We start from the raw sequence: 11,399 nt of genomic DNA on the forward strand, positions 1-11,399 counted from the left end.
ATTTTCTACTACCTCACACTTTGTGTGGTCATTTATATCTGTGCAAAATGAATATAAAATGTAACCAAAATAGGACTCTCCATTCACTTGTAAAAACACACACACACACACTTCCTTCCTTTCTCCCCTTTAGTTTAGGCATCAAGACTTGGAGTGTGTGTGTATATATCTATTGATATAGATACAGGGAGCCCTTACGTCTGTTCCTTTTCATAAAGTTCCTTTGCTAAAAGTGGTCTAAATGAATCAAATCTAATTCATAATTGGCATTTAATATCTGGAGGTTGAGAGTGGTAAACTAGACATATGATACAGCATTGCCAACTCTTATGATTTTATTGTGAGTCTGATATTATTTATCCTAAAGCCCCAGATCCTGCAGTCATGTGAGTGCAGGCAAATCTCAGTTTTCATTTTAAAATAAAAGTAACTTCTTGACCTCACATTTGCAGAGAAAAAGCTTGAAACAGGGCCGGCTCTAGGCACCAGCGCTCCAAGCTTGTGCTTGGGACGGCACTTTCCAAGGGGTGGCACTGCAGGCCCCCCCCCTTTTTTTTTTGCTTGGGGCGCAAAAAGCCGGGAGCCGGCCCTGAACCAAGATATCCCTGTCAGCTGATGCTTTCAGGCTGAGTTGGAACTGATACTGCAGTTCTGGCTTCAGTAGCTAGATGGCGCTCATGGCAGTCTGAGTTGCACAGGCTGGACTGCAGTTCAGGCTGCCCTGCCCCTGGAGAGCCAGAGCATCATCCCCTGAGCCAGGGCCAGCTCTAGGTTTTTTGCTGCCCCAAGCAAAAAAAATTTTTGCTGCCCCCCCACCCCAGCCCTGGGCTCTCCCCCTCGCCCCCCAACTGCACCCTCTTGCCGCCCCAGCCCTGGGTCACTGGTAACTCGCTCCCAGGGCGGGTCATTCAGCAGGAATTTTGGATGTGCACAGAACACAGGCAGGATTGGTTCCATATGGTTACAGAACTGCAGTAAAGTGGAACAATTTTCAGCTTGTGTGATTGGAGGATATCTGGATGGATATAAGACTGTCCTACATAAATGAGAAAAAGTTGAGGTGCCTTTATTATTCTTTTGTTTCATTCTTTGTTTCTATAGGGAATGCACTATCATGGTCTTCCTTTTAAACAAATAAAACTAAAACTTAAAAAAAAAAAAAAAAAGTAATGACTGTTGAAAATAGCAATTCCAGTCCTAATAACCACCGGGAAGCATTTCTTGCTCAATTTATTCTACTTTTTCCTACAGCAAGTTACAGTGGATCAGTATATTTGATTTGGGAGAAATGAAGTAACGGCTGCCCAAATTGAGCTTGAGCACTCCGGAATTTTGAGGGCGTTCAATTCTGGAAGGCAGGTGCTGCATTCTCTTTCTCAATATTAGCTATATCTGGAAAGGAAAAGTCAATTTCTGCTTCCATGGCTCAGAAGTGTAAATCCTCCTACGTGCCTGGTACTGTATCTAAAGCTGCCCAGTCTAGTAGAGCCTCCCCTCCCTTACTTTTCATTTTAAATTCTAGTGGGATCCACATACCTCCCTTGCTAGGCTTCAGATAGAGAGGTGCACCGTCCATTTAGTCCACCCAATTCTTTCTTTGGGGGAGAGCCCAGGGCTGGGGTGGCAGGAGGTGCGGGTGGCGGGGAAGAGCCCAGGGCTGGGGCAGCAGGAGGTGCTGGAGGGGGGGAGGAAGAGCCCAGGGCTGGGACAGCAGGAGGGTGCAGGTGGGGGCCAGAGCTGGGACAGCAAGGGGTGCGGGGGGAAGAGCCCAGGACTGGGGCAGCAGGAGGTGTGGGTGGGGGGAGAGCCCAGGGCTGGGGCAGCAAGGGAGTGCAGGTGGGGGCCAGAGCTGGGGCAGCAGGGGGTGTGGGCGGGGGAAAGTCCAGGGCTGGGGCAATACAGGGGTGCAGGGGGAGCCCGGGGGGGGGGCAGCAAAATACCTAGAGCTGGCTCTGTTCCTACCATTCACAGCAAGCTGCAGATTTCAGTTCCATACTCCTTCCCCCTCCCTTTCCTGTTGCTAGTGGCCAAGGTAATGCTGGGAAATGTAGTTCTTTCCCTGCTCCAGGGCTGGCTCTATAGGCAGGGAACTAACCAAGGAACTACAGCTCCCAGGGCCCCCTGTTGGTTCTCAGCTCCCATGCTGGATTCTTGCGCCCCTTGCAAATCTGCTGCCCCAAGCAACTGCTTGCTTTGCTGGTACCTAGAGCCGCTGTAACGACACAAAACACAACCCTCCTGTTTTGCAACTGGGTGCAGTTTCTGCCACACAATGTGACAGTTTGTTAACTTGCTACTACCTGTCCATGGGGTTGCGAATCAGGAGGGATGGGGTATGTGGTCAAAAACAATCCCGATCTGCTTCCTGACCAGAGTGGCCCCTTTCATTGAATTTGTGAAAAGGGAGGTAAGGTTTGGAGTTACAGAGAATGCCCCTGAGCCCAAGTTGAGACCAGAGTGGCCCCTTTCATTTTTTCCACTGGCTTCCTCCTTACTTATTTCCAATGACTTGACTGCTCATGCACCTGTCACTGGTCCAGGGATGGTTGCAAAACGGGAGGGACGGGGTTTGTGGTTGAAAACACTCACGGTCTGCTTCCTCTGGGGGGGGGGGATGGTTGCAAAACGGGAGGGATGGGGTTTGTGGTCGAAAACACTCACGGTCTGCTTCCTCTGGGGGATGGTTGCAAAACAGGAGGGATGGGGTCTGTGGTCGAAAACACTCACAGTCTGCGTCCTCCTGGCTAAAGTGCCAAATTGATCTATTGCATGATTGAAGCATGCTGTTTCACTTTTTTGTGCGTGAATCCGTGAAAAGGGAGGTAAGGTTTGTGGGTATGGAGCATGCCCCTGAGCCCAAGGTGAGACCAGAGTGGCCCCTTTCATTTTTTCCACTGGCTTCTCCTTGCTTATTTCCAATGACTTGACTGCTCATGCACCTGTCACTAGTCCAGGGATGGTTGCAAAACGGGAGGGATGGGGTTTGTGGTCGAAAACACTCACGGTCTGCTTCCTCCTGGCTAATGTGCCAAACTGATCTATTGCATGATTGAGGCATGCTGTTTCACTTTTTTGTGTGTGAATCCGTGAAAAGGGAGGTAAGGTTTGGGGGGAACGGAGCATGCCCCTGAGCCCAAGGTGAGACCACTTTCATTTTTTTACTTTACTCTTCCAATTTGCATCATATACATGAACACAAATACAGAGAACAATTTTTTAAAGTAAAGAACATTTATTATTATAATCTGGTATATACATGAAAAATGTCTTTTGGTTGCATTATGTTTTGAACAAGAGGCATTTAAACAATTTTTGGGGGGTGGGTAAAGAAGTGAACTATGCACATTTTTTTGCAGTTGTACTCTTTCTTGTCATCAGTTGTTGTACTTAAAGTACTGCACAGGATCTTTTCAGGGGGAATAAGACAAAACGCCACATTTATTAGTAATACATGTATTCATTAACACTGTATTATATGCATATAATATATTACACTTACACTCACACACACACACACAAACACACTCCGTCTTGTTGTTACCAATTAGTTGCTCCCCTTAACTTCACTGGCCAGGTGAGTTAGATGGAGGAGGGGGTGGAGCCGGGCTTCTGCCGATCCGGATCGATGCTCCCATGTTGACAAGACGAGACCCGGGGTCCTCTGCAAGACACCTCACTTTTATAGCAGCTTTCCTGTTATGCAAATCTATACCAGATTCAAACTCTGTGTCTGTGTCCATTGGTCCTTTGTGCTGCTTTCTTTTGAGTGTTGTCCCAATGCTGCAAAGAGGGTGTTTCCAAAAGAAGGTGCTTGCTTCTAACCCCCGAGGCCGTCGGTATGTCTGCTTGTCTTTAATGAGCCCACTTGACACGTTTTATTGTCCTTGGGTCTGGCTCCCAGCCCCTCTCCAACAGTTGAGGCTGTCTGGAGGTGCTGCCTTCCATGCCTTCCTCATTCACACCTCATTCATTCAACAGGGCAATTGATTAAGAGGGGGGGGGGGGAGAGCTCTTGTTCTACTGCTAGCAAAAAGAAATTTTTCTTCTATCTTATTCTATCCTTAGGGGCTATAATATTATACCAAGGGCAATGCAAAGTTTCTAAATGAGGCTTTGATACAAAGTTCCATGAAAACAGAGGTCACACGTGGGTAGACCCACCACAAGGTTATATGAAGAGGCACAATGTAAAGTCATATGAAAATTATCAGAGATTTATCTACATTGTCCCCCTTTTGACCTCTCAAGAACAATTCTTGAGTGGTCACCATATAAATCTTTTGTATTTGTTGCAAACAAACCAAACAATTATAACCAGGTGAATATAACTAAAACCATTACAATTGACTAAACACCAGATATAACATAAACACAAATGCAAACAATTATAATTATAATAATTGGAAATACAACAAAACCATTACCATTACAATAATTGGGTACATTGACAAACAAAATGAAGCCCAAGTTCGATGCTGCAATAGCCATCAAACAATAAAAGTCACTGAGGTCAGGACCTTCTTAAGCACACACAACAAATAAGATTTTGTAGGAGTACCACAGTTGTTATGCAAGGTTAAGCTGATTTGGACTTAAACTAACATTTAGTTGCTAAAATGTTGTAGAATTTCCTATTTTTAACAGTTGTTCTCAGAGGTTTCTGGGGACCTGAAAGATGGGGCCATACAATTATGGGCCAAGGTCTTACAGGTTATGGGGGCCCAAGAACTGCCCTTTAGGGCTTGGGGAAGTAGAACCAGAGTGCATAGAGCAAAGTGTGGAATTAATAATAATACAAGCAAATGTAACTAACAATACAAATGTATTAATAACAAAAATTAACAACAAAATGACTATAAGAGAACCTAACAAAAAATAAACCTGATGCATTGGGGACCAAAGTCTTTTGGACACAAGGGGTGATTGATAAATTGGATGGACATGGGGGAAGTAGAGAGAGGAAAAGACATTTGCCCTGTCTAGTGTAGTATCCCCTCTTTTTCTAGACCCAATGCTAGCACAGGACACCACTAGAGACAGACACAGAACATGCAACACAGAACACTGAACACAGACTTTGTCATGACACTATAACCATGGTATTTTATAACTCTTCAGCTGGTACCAGCTCTCCTGATGTTCCGGTTCAGAGCCTGAAAGACAGAAGCTTGGAAACAAATTAGCACAGTGCTTTTACCCTGGCAGAACCTGCTTGGTCTCTGCCACAGTGTGTTTGGTACTTGGGGCTGCACAAATGCTGATTAAGTGGTGCATTTTTTGTGAGTGTAAATCCTCCCTTTCTTTTAGTAAAAGGGGGTTAACACTCCATTTAGAAAAAATAAAATTCTGTTTTAAAATTTCCAGCCATTTTGCCATGGCCTGGAGATTTGAGGCAGAAGCAGGCACTGTTGTTAACTGTTTCAATGGCATTTTGGCCCTGGGAGGAGGAATTTACCCAAATATCCCAAATATCCCCCGTCCCAATCTCCAGAGGGGTCCCAAAGGTCTGCCCCCTTCTGGGGTCTCAAATGTTTCTTCTCCTGATGTTACTGCTGCTGTAAGATTTGAGAGTGCTGTTTTAACTCTCTGTACCCAACCTGTTTTCCAGTTTCTCTATCTGTTGCTTGCCTGGGCCCGATCCTGCTTTTTCCAATAAACAGTTTCTTTCCATGGGCACAAGCCTTGTTCCACTACCAATTTAGCAAGGAGGGTGGGCTTTTTAACTAGCCCCCACCCTTCCTGGTTCCGTTTCTTAAACATTTTCTTCAAAATTGTGAAATTACCACAATATTACTTACCAAAACAAAACAAACAAACATAAACCACACTACACTGCCCAAACTCCTATATCCTTCAGAGTTTGGTTTAACAGAACAAGATCTGCATCTTATGTTTTTAACCCACTCTGGGCCAGAGGGAGAGACGCTAAGCTTCCCTCTGTATTACTCGGTCTGCTACCACCGAGGGTTCATACACCAATTATACAAATCCTTCCCCGGATTAGATCCTTCCCCAGATCAGAGTGAAAAACACTAAGTTCTCCTCTTTAGCTCAGTCTTGCTACAGCTGAGGGTGTATGTACCTCTATAACACAATTTAAACCTAAACTCCTATATCCTTCAGAGTTTGGTTAATCCTTCCCCGGATCAGAGTGAGAAACACTAAGTTCTCCTCTTTAGCTCAGTCATGAACACAATTTAAACCTAAACTCCTATATCCTTCAGAGTTTGGTTAATCCTTCCCCGGATTAGAGTGAGAAACACTAAGTTTTCCTCTTTAGCTCAGTTATGAACACAATTTAAACCTAAACTCCTATATCCTTCAGAGTTTGGTTAATTAACTGAAAGTTTACGCTCTTTTTTCTATAGTGCCAGGCTTGCTAAAGCTGGCAGTGTGCACACCAGTTTTATAATAACTGTGGATTCTATGCTTGCTCCCCCTTTCGTATTCTCCACCAAAATGTTGTACTTAAAGTACTGCACAGGATCTTTTCAGGGGGAATAAGACAAAACGCCACATTTATTAGTAATACATGTATTCATTAACACTGTATTATATGCATATAATATATTACACTTACACTCACACACACACACACAAACACACTCCGTCTTGTTGTTACCAATTAGTTGCTCCCCTTAACTTCACTGGCCAGGTGAGTTAGATGGAGGAGGGGGTGGAGCCGGGCTTCTGCCGATCCGGATCGATGCTCCCATGTTGACAAGACGAGACCCGGGGTCCTCTGCAAGACACCTCACTTTTATAAGGTTTCAGAGTAGCAGCCGTGTTAGTCTGCATCCGAAGAAGTGGGCTGTAGTCCACGAAAGCTTATGCTCTAATAAATTTGTTAGTCTCTAAGGTGCCACAAGTCCTCCTGTTCTTCTTCTCACTTTTATAGCAGCTTTCCTGTTATGCAAATCTATACCAGATTCAAACTCTGTGTCTGTGTCCATTGGTCCTTTGTGCTGCTTTCTTTTGAGTGTTGTCCCAATGCTGCAAAGAGGGTGTTTCCAAAAGAAGGTGCTTGCTTCTAACCCCCGAGGCCTTCGGTATGTCTGCTTGTCTTTAATGAGCCCACTTGACACGTTTTATTGTCCTTGGGTCTGGCTCCCAGCCCCTCTCCAACAGTTGAGGCTGTCTGGAGGTGCTGCCTTCCATGCCTTCCTCATTCACACCTCATTCATTCAACAGGGCAATTGATTAAGAGGGGGGGGGGGGGAGCTCTTGTTCTACTGCTAGCAAAAAGAAATTTTTCTTCTATCTTATTCTATCCTTAGGGGCTATAATATTATACCAAGGGCAATGCAAAGTTTCTAAATGAGGCTTTGATACAAAGTTCCATGAAAACAGAGGTCACACGTGGGTAGACCCACCATAAGGTTATATGAAGAGGCACAATGTAAAGTCATATGAAAATTATCAGAGATTTATCTACACAGTCAGGTAGTCTTGATTGGTTCCTTCTGTAATGCAGGGCATATGTGCCCACCTCTTGCAAGAATCACACTGTACCTTTGATAAGTAACAATTAAGAAATGAAATCAAAGAAGTTATAATGTTACACATACTTTTCATTCACTCATGCTATTCCTTCCACATGTCAGCATTACCTAACGTATGTATGCCTATCAGCATGAAGAAAATGTTTACTGATGTGGATTTTTTACAAGAATCATGATCCTTAGGCAGTTTATGGCATTTATTTCTCATATAATTCTATGTTTCTTACCATCGTGCAATCCTCACTTTCCTTTTCACAGTTGACGAGGTTGCAGTATATGCAGTAGTCTTCCACGTTTTCTTAAAAATATATATATCGTTATGAAATGATGAATACATTATGACCAAAACTGAAAATGCAACTCTTCATTTATTAATTAATGTCAATTTTTTAATCCAGTCAATGGTCTGAACGTATCTTTTCTTTTTTTGTGCCTCATATTTTCTCAAATTTTTAATTTATTGCCCCTGTATCTAAAAATGCCAATTTCATTTAGCTGGCCAATCAATAGCAATCATCATTCACCTGATTCAAATTTTTGTGTACTTAAGGATATTATTGGTTCATAGTCACCATTACAGAACCAAACCTGTGAGATATCCCACTTTAGGGGTATTAAGTAGGGTTACCATTCGTCAGGATTTACCCGGACATGTCCTCCTTTTTGTTCTAAAAATAGCGTCCGGGGGGAATTTGTAAAGCACTCAAAATGTCCGGGATTTCCCCCCTCCCCCGGCAGAGCAGAGCAAGCAGCTGGGAGGGCTGCAGGAAAGTCCCGGGCTGGACTCTGGAGCAGCTGTAGAGGAGCCGGATCCACCCTGCATTCTGAGCCGGCAGCTCTCCCCTGCAGCCCGGTCCGGCAGCACTGTGCAGGGCCAGGGACCGGGTTTTGTTGTGCTGGGGAGCGCAGCCACGTGTCCGGCTCGGCTCGCACAGAGCCCAACACCCTGTTCTGAGCAGCAGGGTAAGGGGGTCAGGGGTCAGGAGAAGGGGCAGAGAGGTTCTGGAGGGGGCAGTCAAGAAACGGGGGGGGGCTTTTTGGGGGGAGTGGAGAAAGTTTTGGGCAGTCAGGGTACAGGTAGGGGGTAGGGTCCTGGGGGGCAGTTGGGGGGGTCTTAGGAGGGGGCAGTTAGGGGACAAGGAATAGGGAGTCTTAGGTAGGGGGTGGGGTTCTGGAGGGCAGTTAGGAGCAGGGGTCCCAGGAGGGGGCAGTCAGGGGACAAGGAGCGGGGGGGTGGGGGGCTGGGAGTTCTGGGGGGGAGCTGTCAGGGGGCAGGAGTGGGGAGAGGGATCGGAGCAGTCAGGGGATAGGGAGCAGAGGGGTTTAGATGGGTTGCGAGTTCTGGGGGGGTGGCTGTCAGGGGGCAGGAGTGCGGAGAGGGATCGGAGCAGTCAGGGGACAGGGAGCAGAGGGGTTTAGATGGGTTGGGAGTTCTGGGGGGGGCTGTCAGGGGGCAGGAGTGCGGAGAGGGATCGGAGCAGTCAGGGGACAGGGAGCAGAGGGGTTTAGATGGTTTGGGAGTTCGGGGGGGGGCTGTCAGGGGGTGGGGAGTGGTTGGATGGGGCGTGGGAGTCCCAGGGATCTGTGTGGGGGTGGGGGTGTGGATAAGGGTTGGGGCAGTCAGGGGACAAGAGGCAGGGAGGCTTAGATAGGGAGTGGAGTCCTGGGGGGCAGTTAGGGGCAGGGGTCCCAGGAGGGGGCAGTCAGGGGACAAGGAACAGGGGGAGGGTTGGGGGTTCTGGGGGGGCGGGAAGTGGGAGGGGCGGGGGGGGGCTAGGGTGGGGCTCCTCCCGTCCTCTTTTTTGCTTGCTGAAATATGGTAACCCTATATTAAGATAACTGTCTGCTATGTGACATAATTCCACTCTTCATGTTATCTTCACATGTGCCTAATGAGACAACAGTACATGTTAGAAAGTAATTACCTGACTCCTTCATTAGAAGAATTGCTATATGTCTTCTAAACACAATATTAGCCTCTTGTGTTGTTTCTACCATACTGATATCTTCGTGCTGCAAATACGCTTCTGCAAACTAACAACACTGATATTTAGAATAAACATCATAATTACCAGAGGTGAAAGTGGGCCGGTTCAGCATACCGGTAAGACCCAGCCACTTGTACCGGCCCTTACACGGCTGACGTTACACTTCCGCTGTGGTAGTGCTTTATGCTTTAATGTCGCTGCCCCCTTTAGCACCCTCCCCCGCCCCCCCGCATCAGCGGCCCTGCCATAGGGTCCGGCAATGCTGTTGGATGCTCCTGGCAGGGCTGCCGACAGTGGGGGAGCAAAATGTGTCCTGGGCTCCGGCGATTTACAAGGGCCTGGTTCTCCTGGCCACTGCAGCAGCAGCTGTGAGGAAGGGCTGGCTGGTGGAATCTGGCCCCCCAGCACCGCACCTTCTGCTGGAGACCCCATCCCTTCTGGGGGCCACAAGCCCACCCCACACACCTTGGCAAGGACGCTGGTGTAGTGCCCACTGGTAATCTCCGGCATTTACTTTCACCCTGGATAATTACACAAATATAACAAATAATAATGGCAATTTGGTATTCAATACCTTTAAGATGAGTGGTCCGCAGTTGTAGCCATCACTTTGTCTGGGATGATGAACAATTTTACTGTTCCAATCAGATGAGGATTTTCCAGTTAATCGTTTGATGAAGTTTCTGAAATTTTTAAAGAGTACATTAGCAGACTGCATAAATGAGCTTTGCTTTCCTTTTTTCCCCCCCTCCGGTTTATGGACATAGATAAAAATCCATTCTCTCTCTTTTTAATTAATTATGGAAATTACTTATTGCTCACATATATACACACTTGCTTTCATATTATTGTCTCACTCTTACACAATGTATCATCTGATTTGCTGTGACCCATGTTGATAATAACACATTCTCAATCATGCAACATGCTACAGTTTCATGTCCACATTCTGTTAAGTCATTCCCCAGAGTCAAATCACACAAGTTCACTCAAAGTCCATTACTAGGCATATTCAGTACAAGTACATGCTGTTTCAATTTTTATTTGTAGCTAATAGGAAGATATTAGTCTCACAATTGTTACATTCCCTTCAAAAAAAATTTCAATGGAACAGTTAATGTCCACTGTAAAAGTAAGTATCTAATAAATCACCTCCAATTCCTCAGGCATGTTCTTTCATATCTCATCTCATCACACAAGGGGTCAATTATTAACCATTCTTTTTTTTTTCATCGAGGCTATCTGTGAGTTTAAATATATTCACAAATTATATTGGTAATGTGATTATTCCAAACATTTTATAATGATTTCTCAAAAATCATTATGCAATGAACATATTTTCGTTTGTAATGTCTCAGTAACACAGAAGAGAAAAGCATATTGTGAAATCATTGATCAATTCATTACAGAATGTATTCTTCCAAGTTACACTCACAACATAACTTGACAGTAGCATTTTATTTTTAACATTCACATTCCACTTTCATTTGCATGCACTGAACTCACTGTTTTGAAGAAAAACGGTGGCGGGAGGAAGGTTGTCCACATGGCCTGATAAGTGCTTTATAAAAGTCTGATGATATTTTTTGAATAAAATTAAAGGTGGATGATTCAAAACTGAACTTTTCTGTGCCATGTGTGTCCTAAGACAGTGGAATTTGCTGCCACTGGGAATTATTGAGGCCAAGAAATTAGCAAGATTGAAAAAGGCATTTTGTCTTGGTATGGATAAACTATATAATATCCAGAATTGTAATAGTTAATACTGACACATTTTGGAAGGGATACTAAACCTCATACTTCGGGATTGAGACAAGATCGCTAAATATTAGAGATTAGGATGTGACCTAAAATGGGGGCAGATTAGCCGAGCAGGTTTTTTTTGCAGCCACGACAGCTCTCTGCGCAG

At 45.2% G+C, this 11,399-nt stretch overlaps 1 long non-coding RNA gene across 1 annotated transcript; it reads right to left on the bottom strand.

The window, feature by feature from the left end:
- Window positions 1-9,427: 9,427 nt before the first annotated feature.
- Window positions 9,428-10,721, bottom strand: LOC103307311 (uncharacterized). Its single transcript, XR_509930.4, has 3 exons — window positions 10,643-10,721; window positions 10,065-10,173; window positions 9,428-9,536 (listed from the first exon to the last, which is right to left on the bottom strand). It is a non-coding gene; the product is annotated as an uncharacterized LOC103307311 (long non-coding RNA).
- Between the last annotated feature and the right edge of the window lie 678 nt (window positions 10,722-11,399).

This window comes from Chrysemys picta, chromosome 4 (genome assembly GCF_011386835.1).
Source record: "Chrysemys picta bellii isolate R12L10 chromosome 4, ASM1138683v2, whole genome shotgun sequence".
Taxonomy (NCBI): Eukaryota; Metazoa; Chordata; order Testudines; family Emydidae; genus Chrysemys; species Chrysemys picta.